Consider the following 19,876-nt stretch of genomic DNA (forward strand, 5'->3'; position numbering starts at 1 on the left):
ATGAATCAAGCTTCCCTTATTCCTCATCTCCTCTGGAACAACTGTCTCACTTTATCAACCCTTGGTTTTCTGTCTTTCATTCATTCTTGTTTTTTTTTTTTTTTTTTTTATAGCCAACCGTGAATCAGCACTATACAGGGTATCTTATGTAACATTTCTCTCAATGTTTGATGTATTGTGTATTCAGACTGAAAAGCATGTTGGTCTTCCATGTAAACACAAATTTTCCTGAAGTCTTCTTGTACGTTATAATCAGTGTTGGGATTAATGGATGTTTTTTGAGGTTTAATTGACTTGTTTTGACTTAAAACAAATTATTAGAGATAATGGAACCATACCTAAAAATAAGGGGATAAATCGGTGACATTACAAACTGGGAGTGGAGCAAGAGACAGAGTTCAAAAGTGTGAGTTTCCCTTCTAAATTGGGAGTGTTGGCAGGTCTAGCAGTCCCAGGGCAGGGGCTTCATATTCAATACGTGTGAGTGCCGAGACTGTCGAGTTAAAACTGGCGTTTTTAGGATGGGAGAAGACCTACAGGCAGTACTTTAATGTTATTTTCAGGATGGAAGTTAACAGACACCACTTCAGTGTCATGGATGTAAAAGGCAGGATGCATGTACATTTGAACATTGTGTCTCAGAGCAAAAACTGACTTATTTTTCAAGTATTTTTTAAAAAAGTAATGCAATAATTACTGTCCCTGGCATTTTAAAGTAATTTGCCCAACACTGGTTATAATGATGTTTAAGGTTTAAGATTTTTCTTGGTCCATTTCCTTAGACTGTACCTCTGTTGTACATTGCTGAGGAAAACATCAAAATAGAAGTAAATGTATCTGCAATTACTGATTCATGCCACAAGTACATTTGCCTTCTATATTTACTTAATCCTCCCCCATTGCTTGTGTTAATCCCTAAAGACATAGAGCCATAGAAAGGTCAAGTGGGAGGGCATGACCCTGACTGAGGAGGCCAAAGCCACTGCCTCCCTCTGATCTACAACCTCAACATAATTTCTCACCCTCTGTCAGTAGTGGATTGAGTTTCAGGTGCGTCTCACTTCCTCAGAGCTGCAGACTCGTTCCCATTAATGTGACCTCTCGTCTTTGGGGTGTACAGTAAATACACTGCTACTGTGGGGTGCACTGTAACCTCTGAGCATAACTGTACTACAGATGATTCACAACTTGAACTGTGTAGGGAAGTAGAGTCAGATGTTGTGTAAGACAATAAGTTGGCTTCAAGGTAGTTGTTTATTATTATTATTATAGAGAACTTAGAGCATTCAATATATCTAAGTTGTTTTCTCACCTGATGTTTCCCTGGTGGTTAGCGTATCAACCTAAACATTTTCATTCTGACTTTACCTGGACATTTTCCTCCCTGACTTGAAGCAAAATTTCTGTGTGGAGCCAGTAGGACTGGCGTGGTAGTGCTGCGTGAGAAGACAGGAAAATACAAAAGCGAGTAGGCTGTCAGTTTTTGCTCCATGTCTTTATTTTGGTCACAAACTGGGATATGTGTCCAATAAGAGTATGGACGATCTGTTTTGGTACCTTGTTGTCACACCTTAAGATATAAGAAGAAAATGGTCTGTCTTAGGAGATCACTGTCCACTATCAGATAATGGCCCAAGACACCCAGGATTATAGATTGACCTGTACACCTCACCACAGAAAAAGAAAAGCATTCAGCAAGACTGCATTTGACTCTTTGCTTTTTTCCAGTGTGTTTTCTTCTTAAACTTATTGATTGATATGATTTATTCAAGTGTTTGTAGCATTTATGTTTCTTTCCTCGTAATGCAATATCTCCATCTCTTTTAAAGTGACAACAACTTTGTTACAGTTATTAATACTGTAAATTTAAAAAACACATGAGATCTGAAGAAAAACAGAGTCAAGTGCTCAACAAAGAAAAAATAGCTAAAATAAACATATGGAAGATAAAAACAAAGGGATCAACAGTTTTAATATTTAAAAGCTTCAAACATTGTACCATGACTGCTAGAAAGGAAAAACTTCATCCTGTGAAGAGACACATGACAACACATGTGAAAAATCAATTCAGGAAGATTTGGGGCAGAGCTTTGGAAAATTTCTGTGGTCTGAAAACAGCTTTAATGACTTAACACAGTTGTGAAATCGCATTACTTCGAGTTAACAGGAGAATAAAGTTTCTAGTCAGTGGTGAGATGGTTTTAGGAACCAGAAAGTATAGAAAGACACACCAAGTTTATAAGTATCTAAGAATTCAAGCAAAGCCAAACACCTCTTATGCAACTTTATCTCAGTTGATGATAAACTCCAATTGATTTCTTTGTGTGCACTCCTAAATAAAAACAAGTCATCTCAAGGTATTTTACATGAACCGCGGGTGTGGATGACTCTCTTTGTGTTATTATTCTGAGGGAGCCAGCATTAATCTGCTGTGGCTGCAGTGGCAGGGATAAACATTCCTTTAACAGGCAGAAACCTCAAGCTTCACCAGGTTCATTTTTAACAGCAATCTGGGGCTAAAACACAACATTCAGCATCGTCTAGGTTTGGTTACAGAATGAATCAAACATTCTCATTTGAACCTTGAGGAATTTGACTTTGTTGTTATTGAAATAAATGTTCGATACACTCTATTTATTTTTATTTGCATTATAATTCCAAAGCTAAAGTTTGACCAAACTCGTGAGCATTTTTAAAGAGTTTGACAGAGAAGTAGTTTTAAGATACCTGACTCAAGCCATGATTGTTGGGGCTTCACTTTTGATGCGTTTCACAAGGTAAAATTTGTTTTCCATCACGATGCTCTCAGAGCTGTTGTCTCTGTTTCCCCTCATTTGGTCTGTGGTGAGTAAACCACTTTAGCAAGAGGAAGTCGTGTTGTTTGGGAGACAACATTTATTCCTATAAGAGCACTCATGCAAATAACAAAGCAGCTCTTTGATGCCTTTGTACTTGCTTGGTTTTGAAATGCTGATTTGAAGATTTCCCTATTGCTGCCCCCTGCCTGTTGGTTGAGTAGGTGTTAATTGCAATGTGTGGGGATGGACCCATTCACATCCATTCAAGACAGGCTAGGGCCATTGGTGACCCCCCGACAGGCCGTTTTATTGTGAAGGAGCCATCCTTTAGGCCCCCTCCTGCAGCAGTGCCTTCTCTTGATTGGTTTGGGGGCGGAATAAAGAGAACCCTGGCATGCAGCTCTCCTTGTTGTTGTTGTTGTGAGACGTCACCCACACACTCTTCTCACTGTGAAGGTCCTATAGCTGCAGGGGTGTTTGTGTAGGTTTGCCTCTTATTCATAAAAGTTCATTCACATTCTGGGAGACCTGGGGGTGGGCGTCACACCAACATCAGGCTTTTTTTTTGTCTAAGAATGGGGTGCGCAGCATCCCGCTAAGACTTCTCTGTGCTTCCTATAGATTCCTTAGTCCAGGTCTGAGGTTCTTTGCTGCTGAGGGAGGGGTACAGAGGACAGCAGTCTGGAAGGGAGGTGAAAAATGAGATACCTCGGATGGAGGGAAAATGTAAGTGTGGAGGGGCAGAGGACTTTTTTTTAACCCCCCTTTAGCCTGGCATCATGCCAAACCAGTAGAGTCTGATTTGTAGTGATATGAAAGCACAGGGGATTACAAGTATCAGGGGTGTTGTTTGTGGAGTTATAGAGTAATTCCCCAATCTTGCTCACTTTATTCCATCTCTCATCCCCTGTCTTTGATCTTCCTGTTTGTCTGAGCATGAATTTAATCTCTGCGAGGCTTCTAATTGTTTTATAAATCTTAAGATGAGAGGGTTGGTGTTACTGTGTGCTAAGTCCCTGTTTGACTTCTTAATTCACTTGCTTGTTTTCCTGCTTAGCCATTCAATGCAGGGTCAATGAATACTTTATTGCCACTTTACTGTGTGGATCAGAGTGGCCGTATTTATTTTCCCTCCAGGGACGTCCTGTGGCGTTTCCCAGAGTTTTGGAGCAGCCTACTTTGCATTTCCATTCTGTGAGAAGACAAACGGGCCGAGAGTCCAAGATGGACCGCTCAGACGGAGGGAGGGAGGCGGGTATATGGGGACAGAGAGACAAGGAGAGACAAGTGAAGTCAGGCAAAGGCTAGGATTTCACTCCAGCTTCTTTCCCTCCAAGTTCTGAATCAGTCCAATGTCTCTCTCGTGGGCTACAGTGTGGATCAAGTTTTACGCCAACTTGTACTCTCCCCCCTTCCAGTTTGGACATACTTATGTTCCCAGAGTGAAAAAGACAGACAGGCTGCTTAAAGAGAAATGGAGTCATAGAATATGAGTAGTGAATGAAGTGAATGAGTAGTTTCCTGAGTTTAGAGGATTCACACACTAATACTCTTTTTTTTTTTAAGTGTCCACTGCTAAACATGGGCATATCCTGTCACCTGACCTCTGCTGGTACCTGATCAGACATTCATCAGGTTGTATTTAAGGTTGAGGTTGAACTTCTGCATCTTTCACCGCTTGATCAACTCCCTGACTTCACCTGGAGTTAAGTGGAGCAGGTCTGATGACTTATATCATCGCCCAGGTTTGCAGTTTTTCTCCTCTTTTGACCGACCCTGTCAAACAGCACTCAGAAATGCAGCTCAACTGTGACGAGTGTTTGCTTTTTTAAAGCCTGTAATTAAGTCAGTTAGCTCTACCTCCCTCCTTCATATGGGCCAGATCAGGGTTCTTTGGGGTCCTGGAGCCCACCTCTTTCTTGCATTGGACCCCAGGCTGAATGATGGTTTTTTAATGAGGCAGAGAAAAAAGCAGAAAAAAAGCCAAAGTTTGTGGTCCCAACTCGAGGGAATCCTTGAAAGAGTGGCAAAAAGAGCAATGAGCAGCTCTTCCTGTTTTCTTAAACGTGGAGGCAGCATTAAGTAAAGGTAATTGATCGGAACTAATTAGGGGATGAGAGATAAATGATGGTTAGGCGGGATGCAGTGTTTTTAATGACGCGCTGTGGGGATGGAATGCACTGTGGGATCAACTCCTCAGTGAGTAATGGCTGCACGCCTGCAGTAAAGCTCCATCATGTGTTTGTGTTTGTGGGTTAATCCCCAAGGCACCCGAGATTCATTGGCTGTGCTGCGTGAGTGTGGGGAAATTGTTGGTAGATCAAGTATATTCTCTGAATTGACGTTAAATGAGTCTTTGATTGGTGGCTGAAGTATTTCTGTGAAAAAAAAATATGTAAATGTCTCTGAATGTCCGTCACTTGTTGCATGTGGAAGAGTGTGGTTGAACAATAAAGTAAGGAAATTACTTCCGTATGAACAATTTAAATGGATGACTGGAAGTTGAGCAACAGTACAAGAAATCCCCTAAAATACAGAGCTGGACAGGGGGTAATGAAAATGAAAAAAGTTTGTTTTTTTTCTAAAAATAAACGCTCACCATGTTTGCATGTTTAAAACACACAACATGTACTCTGTTCTTATTATTTGTGACGCAATATGATTAAATAACCAGGATGCATTATTTATTTACTAATTAAAATACTTGATGTGAGTGTCTACATGTTTTGGTATTTTCTTCTCCAAAACAACTCACTGTAAGCTCTGCACTTTTCTGGATTAGCTGATTTCCTAAACTCCTGAATACATGCCCAGCATTACAACTCTAAAGCTCATTTCTAAAATTGATTAATGAACCATTAGTGATTAACCAATTAAGTAGTTAACTGCATGTATTAATAACACTGAACATTGATTTGACAAGTGTTGAAGTACACAGCAGACTCCAGAATGGCTGATAGACTGGGTGAAGACTGATGACTCTTTTCTTAAGCGGGGGCCGACCTCTTTATCCTTCTTTGTTGAACACCTCCCCTGTTGTCTTTCCTAGCAACATGTCTCAGCTGTTTGGAGAGGTTTGCCTCTTGAGATGTCAAAGAAATTTACTTTCATGTGTTCACCAGAGGGGATGTGTGAACCAGCTCTGAAAAGTGCTGTCATGACCCAAGACAACCACTGACACACCTGATACTTTACCTGTCAAAGGGTTTCCTCTCCTTTTTTAATTTTCCTTTATCAGCTGTGGGTTTGCTTTCATGTGATATTAAACATGTGTTGATGCTTTAGTGGGTAAAGCTTCTCTGTCAACGTAATTCCAATTAATTCAACTCTTTAGTGGGAAACATAGATGTGCAATAAAACTATCACTTATATATTGTGTAGCATGCAACTAATTGATCATAAATTTAAGAGTATCAAGAAATGAACACGAAGAAGGATTGTGCTTCCTTTAAATGCACTGTTTCAAGGACTCAAAGAATAGAATAGAATAGAATAGAATAGAATAGAATAGAATAGAATAGAATAGAATAGAACTTTATTGTCATTGTTACAAGTACAACAAAATTGGAGTCACAGCAGCAATCAAGAAAACATAAGTAAGAAAGTGTATAGAAAGAGCAAAAAGTTCCATAAGAAAATAGATGATGACAGCTTGTCCATCATTCTCCAGTTCATCCAGCCTCCACCTCCACAGGGTCCAGGACTGAGCTTCTTCAGTCATGCTCCATCTCTGTCTCCTGGATCCTGTCTGCTCACAGCAGGTGAAGCTCTTCCAATGTGGCGTTGGTGTCTGATGTTAGCTCTGTCTGTGAATAGCATGATGCTACTCTACCCTCTGGTATTCCCTTGCTGGGTTAGCATGGCTAGCTCGTCCATCTTATTGGAGATAGATCTTACGTTCCCAATAACGATGGATGGACAGACAGGTCCATGTTGTCACTTCTTAGCTCACACCTGAGAACCAGCACGTCGTCCTCACCTCCTTCTCCTCACCTTGTGGGGAAATCATCAAGCATTACACCAGTTAGCATTGACATGCTACAGGCTGCTAACAGCTGAGTTCACATGTAAACAATGCAGCCATGGTTACATGTAGGATCTCCAGACAAACACAGGAGAAAAAGTAGTAAAAATATCACCGAAGCCACAAAAAGTTTGATGTCCATGACCAACAAATGACCCATACAAAGTAGTGATCCAAAAAAGGAGACAAAAAAATACAAGAAATGGACAAAGAAGAGCGAGCTGCTGCAAAGGCAGCCATAGCCTACAGGGTGGCGCCTAGCAAACTGTTGCCTTGGCTAAGTTGTAATCCATCACTAGCTTGTTGGGAATAAAAAAGGCCTCGAATGGTGATGAATATCTGAAAATACGAGTCATTGCTACTTTACATTAATGAAACATCACTGGGCTGTTAAGTGAGCCCGTACTAATGAATGATCCTTCATGGCACATTCATGGGAGCTGCAGGTGTAACCATTAACACATCATCCTATGCTAAGACTACAGAAGGAAGTACATTGAACCACGAGGGTATTACTTAAACTACACGTAATGTTGAACATTATCCTAAACACAGTCTTTCATGTGCTGCACTGCTCAGACATTCACATTTTGAAGGGCTGTGTCGAAATCATCTTGCAAAGTCCTCAAACTTGATTGAAACCACATCAACTGCTGTTGCAAACATAACCCGCTGACAAATAAGAACTTTTTGACAGGATTGCACCACAACCAGTGTTCCCAGTGGTGATGTACTGAAGTTAATTGAACATTATTTCCAAAATATCTTCTCAGCATGTGAGCCCTCTCTGCCTGAGATTCTGGAGATACATCTGTGATGAATTCTCTTCATTCTACATTTCCCAGATAAACTGTGAGACAGATTATTCACCCCACTCACAGAGTTTCAGTAGAGCTCTGTTTTGACTTGTCTTGCTTAATTGTGGTGTCAATTAAAATATTTTTTCGGGAACATCACGCAGGCGGGGTTTGGGCCCGGAGGATTGCGAGAGGCTCCTTCTTGTTCACAGCTGTGCATTGCCTGCAGTGCTGATGCAGAGCCAGGAAGAGACAGCGTGGCTGAGTTGCTGAGAGAGCTCAACATGTGAGCAGCCAAATAAAGTCTAAGAGGTCCGTCCAAGTCAGATTAACCTTTTTTCAGTTGCTTCCAGAGAGCAGTAACTGATAGGTTCTTTCATCATGATGTAAATGCAAAGTGTCGGATGTGTGAGCTTATGAACTTCTTGATTTAGAGTTTGACTCTGAAGGGAGAGGAAACTCTCAAAGGAAACACAAGAAAAGGAGCAGTTTCCAGTTAACTGACAACAAAACTTAAAACAAAAATACTTCTGCACAGAGCAAGCAGGTGGCAGCTCACTTAACAACTTAAATGAGAGGTTATTGGAATAAATAGGATTGTATTCATGTCAATAGCATGACCAATTATCAATTCCTGTGAATTTTTCAGGTTCTGCATGCTTCGTCCTTGTGTACATAGAAACATATCAACTTTAAACATTAAGTTGTGACTTTTACCCACATGTGCTGAGTTGTAGTTATCACAGGTATGAAACACTCTTTTGCTAGTGCCATTAGCTTTTCATTCAAAGATGTGATGAAATTGTGATTAAGTCGGCTGCCAATCCAACAATCAATCCCAGGTCCTGCTGACCACAGTCCAGAGTGATCTTGAGCAAGACTGTGTGAATGGGAAAAGTTCGACTGACTGTACTGTGTAGATAATACCTCTAGCATGTTGCTGGTGTTCCCCATAGACTGTAAAAAAAATGGATGTCCGCTTGCTCAGCTCAAAGTGAGGGCTCCACAAAAACTGCCCCCCCTGGTGGCTGCAGTATAGGTTAAAAAATCTGGCTTTCCAGTCATTCCAGATGGGCTGTGGTCAAACTTGAAAAAATGAATACACCTCATAGAAATGTTTCTCACGTCCGATTGTTGTGGTGATTTGAAGATAACATTTGGCTGTCTTGTATTCAAGTCCTCTATTTTCTGAAAAGTTTCATTTTCATTAGTTATATGAGGTTAAGAACAAGGCTTTATGTAACGTTTAAAGATGATTGACAGCTGCCGTTCTTGTGTATTTTTTTCAGGGTTTGTAAAATATGTCGGGAGGTAGAGTCAAGAAGTGATTAGAGTCTCGAAAGAAAAAAAAAAATGTCACCCAGCTCCACTCAGATTCCCCCAGAATCCCTCATTGTCTCTACTGTGCAGGCTCTGGCTCCAAACTGCTACAATGGCTGCGCCTATGACGGGGGTATTTTGGCTTCAAAACCGTATAATGATAAATGGCTGCGCCACACTGTCCACTCTATATACAGTCTATGGTGTTTCCACCAAATCAGACAAGCACAAGCAGCTGTGTTAGTGTCATTTGACATAAAAATAATATATATGATAATAATATATCACTTCTGTTTTCTGTTTGCCTCGAGTATGTCCTTGATCCCCTGCATGTTTTTTCTGCAGACTACTTCTCGTGATACACCATGTTGTTATTCAGTAAGGCTAATTGGGACGAGACAATGATAGGGGAGCTGTTGAGCTTGAGGCAAGGGATGATGATGCCTCAGTTAGAGCCAGTTCTTGATTCCCATCCCTAAATAGAGTTTTCTTGTTGTAGAGAATGTGAAATTATTTGAAGGTCATCACCATTACTCGTGTGTGTGTTTGCTGTGCATACACTGAGCCAATGATAACATGCCATATTAACTGCTTACACATTGGAGCTGAGTTTTGCTCTGTTTTTAAATGTGTAAAAAGAGTTGATGCTGTCTTTGGGAACAAGAGGGACTTGACCTTTGATGGGTTTCATACCAAACTGATGGTTAGTTGCTGTAGTGCTGCAGGACCGTGGAGGAGTGTGGGAACATGGCAGTTCTGTGCTGAGTTTGCTGGACCTCTGAAACCTAATAGAGATGGTGTGTTAAGGCTAAGTTACAAAGGGTTGCACGGTAGCTGTAAATTCATTGCAAACTACTGTTGCAGGGCAGAATATTACCACATACTTGTATAAAGCCAAAGAACACACAGCAAAGATATGAAAGTTGTCACTTCTCTTCAGCAGCTCTCTTTCTTGTGAAGTAACTTTGAGTTTGATAAAAGAAACAACCCAAATTTTTCATTATTTAGTGATAACATGAAAAACTATCAGCCCTTCTACAGACAAAAAGAATGGAAGAATATGTATAAAACTTTGGGGCATATAACTGAAACACTTTTATTTTTAAGGCTTAACTTGTAGGATTATTGTTAATTGTATTATAAACATCTTACAGTGATTTGACGGCTGATAGGCCCTCAGACTCATGGATCTGTCAGTGACCTGTAGCGACACGCCCCAAAAAACACAGACCTTTGAGTTTATCTTACTCCATGCTCCGTCTGGTCTGAACACCTACTGAGGACATAGTTGAACAGGGAAGCCCTCGAGGTTTGTCAGGGGAGAGTATTTCTCAAAACTGGGGTAAAGATGACTCCAATTATCTCAGTTGCACTTGTCGCTCCCTGGAAATAAACGTCATTTTCTTGGTCTGCACCATCCAGGAATTCACTCATAACAAAAGCCTTTTTAAAGCCAGTTTGCAATCAATGCTCCCAACCTCTCCTGCAACTCATTACCTGCAGCCAGAACTTCTCAAGAGGAGGGCTGCAGGGTCACAGGGAAGGATATCCTGCCTGTCAGTCAGATGTCAGGGCTGTCAGGTGCGTCTCACAGTTGCAGATTTGAACCCAAGTAAGAAGAGACCGACAAGTCATTAAAATCCAGCAGAGAGGCGAGTTCTGATTTTTTGCCTGAGCTGACTATATTTCCACAGCTGTCAGTTTGTCTGCATGTCTGCTGCCACATGTGGATGTCACTTCTGGAGACGGACAACTTTCCTCTAGGTCAGTCAAGAGCCGGGGTAATGATGAGAGGGGGTTGGGTTTTTCTCTCCTGAAAGTGTTTATCTGTGCAGACCCAGTGATGATGGGTCATATGGGATTAAACTGTGAGCAGTAAATTAATGCAGAAAAATTTAATAAAAGAAGAAGCACCTGTGAAAACATTTTGAGTTTTGTTTTATTTTTGTTTTCCTTGTTTTGTAAGGAAGTGTCTGCCATCACTGCAGAGCTCCGCCTCAGTTCAGAGATCCTGAAGGGAATACGGTATTGAAAATAAGATCAGATACTCTCCTAGGTTTGAAGTCTTGTTTCTTTGACAGAAATACCTTTTAACCTGTAATCTCAGTGGCACTGACCAGTTGGGAAGGCAGGCAAAGCAAGTCTGCCAGGGGGACCTGTGTTGTACTGTGAGCTTTTTCTTCACACACTTTTCTTCTACCGCCAGCCCCCCTGATCCCCTCACACCGGCTGCCTTCTGCTGTCAAACCAGCCTGAAAAGTAATAAATAACTGGGAATTTGTGAGACTTCTTTTTTGTAAAAAAAAAATTGTTTCGAATGTACGGGGTTAAAGAAAGGCTATTGTGCTCCCAGGAGAAACGTGGATGTATGAAGTTTGTCTCTGAAATGATAAAAAGAAGAAGGGTAGTATATTACACCACTCAGAGGGAAACAGAAAAGTTAAAGGAATTTTAAACCAAGTCAGAGGAGCTTGTTTTCAAAAGGATAAATTATACCTTTTTACACCTGGTTGTAGTTTAACACCACTGGGTATCTGCAGCGCTGACCTTTAAGTGCACTCATTCTCTGGGAGAGATTGCAGCCTGTGACAGTCCATGATGCCGTCCCATTAACAGAGATAAGGCGGCAAGGGATTGAAAAGCTCAGATCAATGAGTCATTATGTGAAGTGCAGAGCCTTTGCCCCAAACGCTGCCAGAGCGGGATGCTTATAGTTGTGGCTTAGCGGCTACACTGCCCAGCAATCCATCAGCTGCTCCCCACCAACCTGCAGTGGGGGCATCCTGGAAGAAAAACCTGGCAGGATTTTCTCTGGATTAACAGTTGATTCCATGTCAAATATGCTTTCCAGGAATAACGAGACAGGGCATCAGCCTTTTCACCTGACACTTTTCAGATTGCCTAAGAAGCCAGTAGGTTTTTCACTGTGACATGGTTTACTTTAATTCCCATTTATGGACTCTGCTTTCCAGTGGAATGGAGTGGTTACACAAAGCTTGGCCTTCTTCTTGCTTTAGTGATCTGAAGTGTTTGGTCATTTGAAAAAGTAGACTTTGCTTTTGTTAAAAGGAAGGCCGGTAAAAGATGGACTATCAACAGATGTTTCCTCTCATAAGGGATCATGTATTAAAGCTGTGTTGTCACTATGGATGGGCATTTCAAGCGTAAGAGCTATTTGATATTCACTCGTAACTACTTGAACATGCCCCCCCCCCCCCCCCCCCCCCCAGTAAGCAGCCGCCGCTGCCCACAGACACATGTTTCTGTGCCTACATTGCGCTTTGACTAAGATGGAGAGGGCTTTTGTACGCAGATCATCAAACTTCTTGGGTGGCGTAGCCTACCACTGACTGTTGAACTGTGGACAGTGCCACACTTCCCGCTGCATGCCTCGCTCTGCGCATAGTTGTTGATGCTATTTATCATACATCAATAAAACCATTTATAATTTCTAACCTCCCAGCAAACAGTGTACAGAAAGTAAGAATTTGATACAGCATGTTCCAAACTCAAGGCCCAGGGACCGAATGTGGCGAGCTTAAAAGGTCTAATTGTCTGATAATAGATAAGTCAAAAGGTTGCATTGACCATAAACTACACTTCCCATAATACCTGCTGATTATGTTGCACGTGATGTTACAGTATCCCACCATTAGATTGCAGTGTTTTCACATCAGTGCCATTTTCCAAACTAGTGGAATTACAAAATAAAACAATGATCCCGAAAAAGTCCAGGAAGAGAAAAGTTGATGCAGATGGAAGGCTGTTGCAAGAAAAATGGGAAGGCCACCATATTTTTGTGCTTCAAGGAGGAAAAATTGTATGTCCTTTGTGTCATGAGGCCATGGCAGTTGCCAAAGTGAGCCTTCAAGAAAAACAACAAATAGAGCAAGATTTAAAATGCAAGAAGCCTCAACCAAAAACATTACAGCGGAGAGAAGCTAGCTTTATGGTGGCTGAAGAAATTGCCCACACTGCAAAGTCTTTTTCAGAGGGTGAATTTTTGGAGCAGTGGTTGCATTTATTTTACATGACATTTAGTTACATTTAGCCACATTTTATACTGTCTCAGGGTTCCCGCGGATCCTTGAAAAGTTTTAAAAGGCATTGAATTCATAACTCTAAAAATAAGGCCTGAATTGGCATTAAAAAGTCTTAAATCCAAATTTCAAAAGTCTTAAAAATTTGAACACATTGGTTACATTTATGTTAGTTTGAAGAAAAAAATTAAGTAACATTTATCTTTTTTTCTAAATAATTTCCTGATTACTCTTGTGGTAACATTGTGTAATCACAATAGCGAAACCAACAAAACAGTGCTGTGGTTGCACCAGGAACTTTAAAAGCAGATGCATGTCTTGGTTCTACTCAGGGTGCCTGGAGATAGAAAAAATGAGGAAAAATTGGCAAAAGAAAATCCAAAAGTGGCTTAGGAAAATTGATTATGGCAGCAAAATTGAGAATTAAATTTGACATTAAATTTAAAAAAACATGTAAAAATTCCAAAAATGGTTGTGACAGTGGCCAAAAAAGATGAATGGGGGCAAAATAGGCATGAAGTTGTAAAAATGGGGTTAAAAAAAGGCAAAAAGTGATGCTTTTTGTAAAATAAACATTGGGTTAAAATTGCCTCTAACACAGGTAATTCATGCGGTGTTTTTGTTTGTTAGTTTTGTTTGTTTCAATTGTGGTTTGTTGTCGACTTGTTTTTAAATTTGATTTCCAACGTCATTAAAAAAGTCTTTAAAAGTCTCAAATTTAACTTGCCTTGAGCTGTAGGAACCCTGTGTCTTATGGTTACATCTGGCCCTTTGAGGGAAACCATTATCTAATGTGGCCCTTAGTGAAAATGAGTGTGACAATCTTGTGATAAAGGCTTTATTTCAAAAGTAATTTGGGCGACAAAGCGATAAATTGGTAATACGCAAAAAGGGTTATTTCTGTGTCTCTATTGCTGAAACAGTTTCTGCAGTTGGTTGGATTGTGCTCTGAGATCCCTCCCTCATCTCCTTCATAAATAGACTGCCCACTTAAAATGCCCTCTCCTCCCCGAGGCTCAGCGCTCCCTTAATAGCCGCTCGTCTGTGTTCCTCTCTGACTGGGTTTTGGCTGATATTGATCAAACTTGAAAGGGGAGCCCTTAAGTGAATGTGTAAAAAGTCCTGGTAATCAATGATTGACAGTTGGTATTTCCCTCATCAAGGTCACTTTGCCAATTTCAGAGAACAGAAGAGCTGTGGGCCAATCAAGTGATGAGTGAAAAAGAGGGTTTGTTTTGTCTCTTTGGATTTTTCTGCACCAGCGGGAGGTCAGGCCAAGAGAACAACTTTCAATCACAGTAGTGCTCAAGCATCACGAGCTGGACACAAGCACAGCTCAAAAGAGTGAAGGGAAAATCTATCTGTGTGCTGCGAGTTTATCAGCATCCAGCTCGACATGGTGCTGCCAGAGAGATCCAAGCAGCTTCAGTGCTTCAGTTAAACGTTACAGCTGCAGCTAATTGAATTCAATCATAACCAAAGTGAGAACAGCACATGCTCAAGGTTTTCTCTTTTTCCATTTAATTAAACTTAACTGTATGAACTTTTGAAATGAGGCAAAGAGACTCATTTTTGCAGCTCCACCAGGACAACCTGTGGTGTAATGTTTCATCCCAGTGTACGACTTCACGTTACTGTGTCACCTGGCTGCATGTGAAGTCTCTTAATGCATTCTGACCAGTTCATTTCCTCTGAATGTGTTCAAATAACAGCAAATGGCTAAATGAACGCCTACTGGGATGTCAGCAAAAGGTAGAAACCCGGTGAGCTTGACCCACTGACATGTCTGTGCTGCTCCCCGTGCACACAGGGAGCAAGAGAGAATAACGCTCACAAAGCTCCCACCTTTTCAGGCTGATTCTGTTTGGCTGGAAGAGCCAGAAAAAAGAGTCCTCTTGATTTAAAGAGCATACTTTCTGTGTTAGGAAAGACGTGAAGGGATAAAGGAGGCCACACTGAGGGGGCTAGAAAGAAAGGAAATGAGGATGCATTGGCTGTGTGTCTGTTTTTTTCTCAGAAGGTTATGGTTTTGGCCATCGTAGCTAAAAAGAACACCTCCATATTCTGTCTCAGAGGAACCATATGAACCTTTCACACGCTTCTTGCTTTCGCCTGTTCTGCAGCTTCCATTTGGACTTGCCTCATTTCTGCTGAGCTCGATTGTTAAATGTGTTTGGAGGAACTGCTGTCACGGGCACTTAGAATCTGTAGATATTAATCTATTGTTGCATCTCATTTTCCTTTTTTTTGTACATTTTGTTTAAATTACTCCAGCTGCTGCATGTCTGGACCATCAGGAGTCACACTTATGGTGTGTGACGGTACTTAACTTGCGTGTTGAGATGCACATGCTATGCCTATTATCTGTGAGTGTGTGTGAGAGATGGAGGGATGAGGTCCAAGAAGGCATGCACTCAAACACATCTCCCTCTCACCCTCCCTATCTGTCTGCTGCTCTCTTTATCCATGTCCTGCAGTCAGCTGGCTGATTTTATCACCTTGTTAGCTGTAGGGAGATTACCCATGACAAACTGGGATGGCTAAATCGGCTTGGTAAACCCAGTGACCCTTCAAACCTCAGCCCTTCTCTGCTGCTATCTCCTTAACATCACCTTATATGGGCGTAGATCAAACTCTGCCAATTTAACAGTTAAATAGATTTTATTGAAATGATGGTACTGAACACACTCATAGGGTAAAAGTTACACTGTTGAAAAAAAAACATAAACATAATAGACTCATTTAATCAACAATGCCAGTTCTCTGATGAGTGTTTAGGGTTGTCCCACTATTTACAAACTGGGATTATTATTGTTTTCCTTAAAAAGAATAAGAAACTTTGTCAGTCGGGGACAAGCTCCCTCACCAGATTAATTCCTCTCGTCTTAAGGGAACTTATTATCTCATTCTTACTCTGAAAGAGGATAAGAGTGCAGAGCCCTGGAAGGCCCTTAAAACAGCCGTGGTTTACGAACAGCAGGCTTATAACGTCAGAGAGCACAGCTGAACCGGTGGCTTCTGCTCCTTGCTGTCTTTTTACCTCAGATTGAGTCTCTGCTGGTGATTCCAGGACTGTAATAAATGAGACAATTTATTTCCTGAGAGTGTCGCCTTCAGTTTTTGAACACAAAGCTCTGAGATGGATAATCATTCAGTGAGCTTTGTTTGACAGATTGTGGATGGAGGCTTTTCAAAGCAATTCGACTGTCTAACAAGCGCTGAAGAAGTTAGCTTTTACGAGCACCTTTTGCCCCATAACTCTCTTTTCCCATGAGTCCGTCTGTTCGCGATGTAGAAATTTCAAGCACTTCCCCTGACTGATAGACCCAACAAGGCAAGGGGAAGTAGACAACACAAAGCTGTTTGTAGAGGGCTAATCCCCTTTATTCAGATGAGCGTCCTTTGAATGGAGAAAGTAACTGATGAGGCAAAATGCCATGCTGCTGCGGACATACACGTGGAAACTGGAATTTGTCATCTAATCCCACTTCCTGTCCCCTAAGCCTGGGAATTAGGAGGGGCATTGGAAGCAAACTGATGACCTCCCTCTGCTCAGAGAAGAGTTAAACCCGAGGGATGTCCACTGGTCTCCTGTATCATCTGACTGACCGAACAGAGAAACTGTACATGTCAAATAAAATGTTGAAGACATTTCTGCCTGAACCACAACTCCTCCCTCCCCAGCCCTCCCTGGGAACAGGAAGATAAGCGCTGAGGTGGCATGCTGTGTACTTACTGAGGGTAAGGGATCAGCAGGAGCCTGGTGGGAGGGAGAGACCTGGAGCAGAGCCACAATGGATGCTGTCACAGTCTGTCCTGTCGTCCTGACATTCTCAGGAAGGGGCTGGAACAACTGGCCTCCCACACACTGACCCCTCACTGCTCCAACAAATAAGGCATTCATAACCTATGGGCACTACAGTGGGTCTCTGGTGTCACATACATTAGCTTGCTATATCCTGTGTCTGAACAATTGTAAATCTGCCACTGGCCTGTCAGGGTGCACCTGAAAGACAAAGAGTTGTATTGTTGCATTGAGACATTTTTCCGCTCTGTCTTACTGAGTTCTTTTAGGGTCTGGTTCAAGCTGCCAAGAAGGTCTTTTTGCATGTACTCACAGTTTTCAGGGCACGCACTATCTGTTGTAAGTTTTAAACCCTTTGCGGTCTTCCAATGGAAACTACTTGGATTATTTTGGATACAGACTCACTATGTCAACATCAAATTTATGACTAAAAATAAGTTTCAAACTATCAGATAGTAGCTAGTAGTGATGGGCGAGTACTGGTTTTGGTATCGAGTATCGGACTGATGCCAGCCATATCAGTACTCGTGAAGGCTGCTGATACTCAAGACAAAAAAAATCGTATGTCCTCCTCGCTACATCGCTGCAGTTTGACACCACATAAAATGTGTGTCAGGTCGAGTTCAGACAACATGCATGATCCATGGAGAGCTTATAGTTATTAGCTTCAGGGGCAGTTTACACGACAATGGTTTTAGGGTGAAACGCAAAAGCTATGGCCTCACGTTTACACAGAAACAGCGTCTCAGCTGACCTAAACGCAAACTTTTGAAACCAGCCTCCAGAGTGGGATTTTTCTGAAACGCTGCTGACGTCGTTGATGTGTAAACACTGAGACGGCATTTTCAGAGGAAACACTGACGTCACACTCCGTTTTGCGCGAGCACATACAACAGGACAACAATAATGTTGTTGCGATCGTTGTGGATTACCTATATGCAAAATGTGCATCAGTTGCTCCACGTTTGCATTTAGTTTTCCCCAATACACCAGATGATGGGCCCAACCCTACTCCTGTGGAGATCTCCCAAAAGTGGCTTCTGAACAAGACAGTTATAGCACCACCTACAGGCCTGGCATGCTTACTACAGCGTTTTCTTAGTCCCTCAGCAAATCTATGTAAACACAGATTTTTTTTCACTGTGATTTAGCGTTTTTGGTTAAAAGGTTGTTGTGTAAACAAAGCCTTATTTTACACTTTTTCTAATTTATCAAAAACATAAATAAACTCAAAGAGTTGTTTTTGTTTTATCTTAAACTTAATGGCAGAGTGACTGTGCTGTTTTTGTTCAAAATGATCTGTCACTGTTTTAGGCAACCAAAAGTACTAGTGGTATCAGTAATTACTCAAGAGGGTGTACTCATACTGGTATCTGTTTGAAAACTGTAGACAGTCTGTGGCAGCAATTTTTTTTTCATTTCTCAGAATAAATTTATGTGTCCAGCAGTTGCCTTAGTGCCAGAAATTATAACCTGGAAGTATTGGTTTTTTTACAAAATGACACATGAATATTTCAGCTACTCTAAAACTGTATGCTTCAACAAAAGTTTCACTATTTTTATTTATTTAGAATTTAAAGGGTTAATTTCTGGCAACTTAAGTAATGTAAGACACTAGATTTATTAACCTTCATTGTCTTTTGGCCCTCAGTCCTCACTCAACTGATTCCCTTCATCTAATTCTCATCAAAATTTTAACAAAAACTGAGTTTAAGACCTCTTCTTTTACAAATCCATCCTTATTTCAATAATCAGGTCTGTTTCTCCCAGGTAGCCTTGAAATCCGACAGCAGAACCCACCCAGTGTGTTTATTATTTGGGGATTATGTGACATGAAGTTGACAAAAGCCAGGTAAAGATAAGGGAGGCGTATGCCAACACAGTTTTTCAGCGGAGACTTCTGTCTTTGTGCTGCTTGCTTCTTCTGCCATGCTTTTTATTCATTCCCCTGTTACAGACACTTTTAGCTCGCCTCCCTGCTGGCTCCTCGGTGCTACACCAGCATTAAAATGAATTTACCATGCTCAATGTACTCAGGAAACCAGGAGGTATGCACATAACTATGGCTAGACAGATATAACACACAGTGATTCATTGGTTCACTGGGTGTAGTAATTCTTAGTGCATGTGGATCTGCGTTGAGTTGGATTGCAGGGCTGGCAAGTGTTAGGGTGATGGCAGAGAGGTTACAACCCAGAGCCCAGTGAGTCATGCTCTACATCTACTCACTCTCTCTTTCTTGTCTTTACTCCTGTTGATCACAGGCTCATTGCAATTCTAGACAAGCCATCCAGTAATGCCACTTTACCCCAGGCAATCCCTGTTTCCTGATTCCTCTCAGGCTGAGGAGAGATAACCCTGACCCTGAGCTAATCCCAGATTAAACCAGAACATAAAGCACAGCTACTACTGCGAAGTAACCTGTGACCTCGGCACGTCTCCTGGCCCGGGCTGGAGAAACCCTGCTGACTAGCACAGGCAGCTTTTACTGAGCATCATCCAGGCGTTGTTAGGGCACATGTACCATTTCAAGCTCAAATGACTTCAGGCGAAGGCAGCAGCTAGTTACTTGGCCAGTTTCCTGAGACTGAAAACACAAGTGATTCATGCAAACACTCTGTGTGTAAAAGGTCACTGAAGGATCGCTGAAGCTGACATGTGGGATGGGAAAGGGACAAAATGTGTCACTGTTGAGCCGGAGACTGTTAATAAAACATATGTCAGTAAAAACAGAGCTATGTTTGTGCAGATGTGTGCGATTAGATCAAGACTCTCATGGGAGGATCCCCTTCCTTACTTGTTCTCTCCATTTCACTTCCTCCTCAGCTGGATCTCCAACTTTATATGTTCCTGCCAAATCAAGGAAGGAAGGTGTTCATTTGTTTGGAGAGGAACTCAGGTGTACACTGCTGGCTTTAAATACATCCACTTTCCCAGAATGAGAACGAAGCACCGTGGAAATTAAAAGGACGGGAAGTGTGTGTCTCATTTAAGTTTTGATCGTGGATTCTTTATTGATTCAGGTTGTCTTGGTGAACTGATTCTGGGCAAGAGCACATCTGCCTTCTGTTACAAGAGTTAGCAAGAAAACA

General features: G+C 41.5%; 1 protein-coding gene across 3 annotated transcripts in view; it reads left to right on the forward strand.

Moving 5' to 3' along the window:
* The window catches only part of LOC141788853 (semaphorin-3F-like), a 73,636-nt gene that overhangs the window by 15,748 nt on the left and 38,012 nt on the right, over window positions 1-19,876 (forward strand). The gene's annotated exons all lie outside the window — the stretch shown is intronic.

This window comes from Halichoeres trimaculatus, unplaced genomic scaffold (genome assembly GCF_033239565.1).
Source record: "Halichoeres trimaculatus isolate MK-OKI-2021-1 unplaced genomic scaffold, fHalTri1.1 fHalTri1_scaffold_1, whole genome shotgun sequence".
Taxonomy (NCBI): domain Eukaryota; kingdom Metazoa; phylum Chordata; class Actinopteri; order Labriformes; family Labridae; genus Halichoeres; species Halichoeres trimaculatus.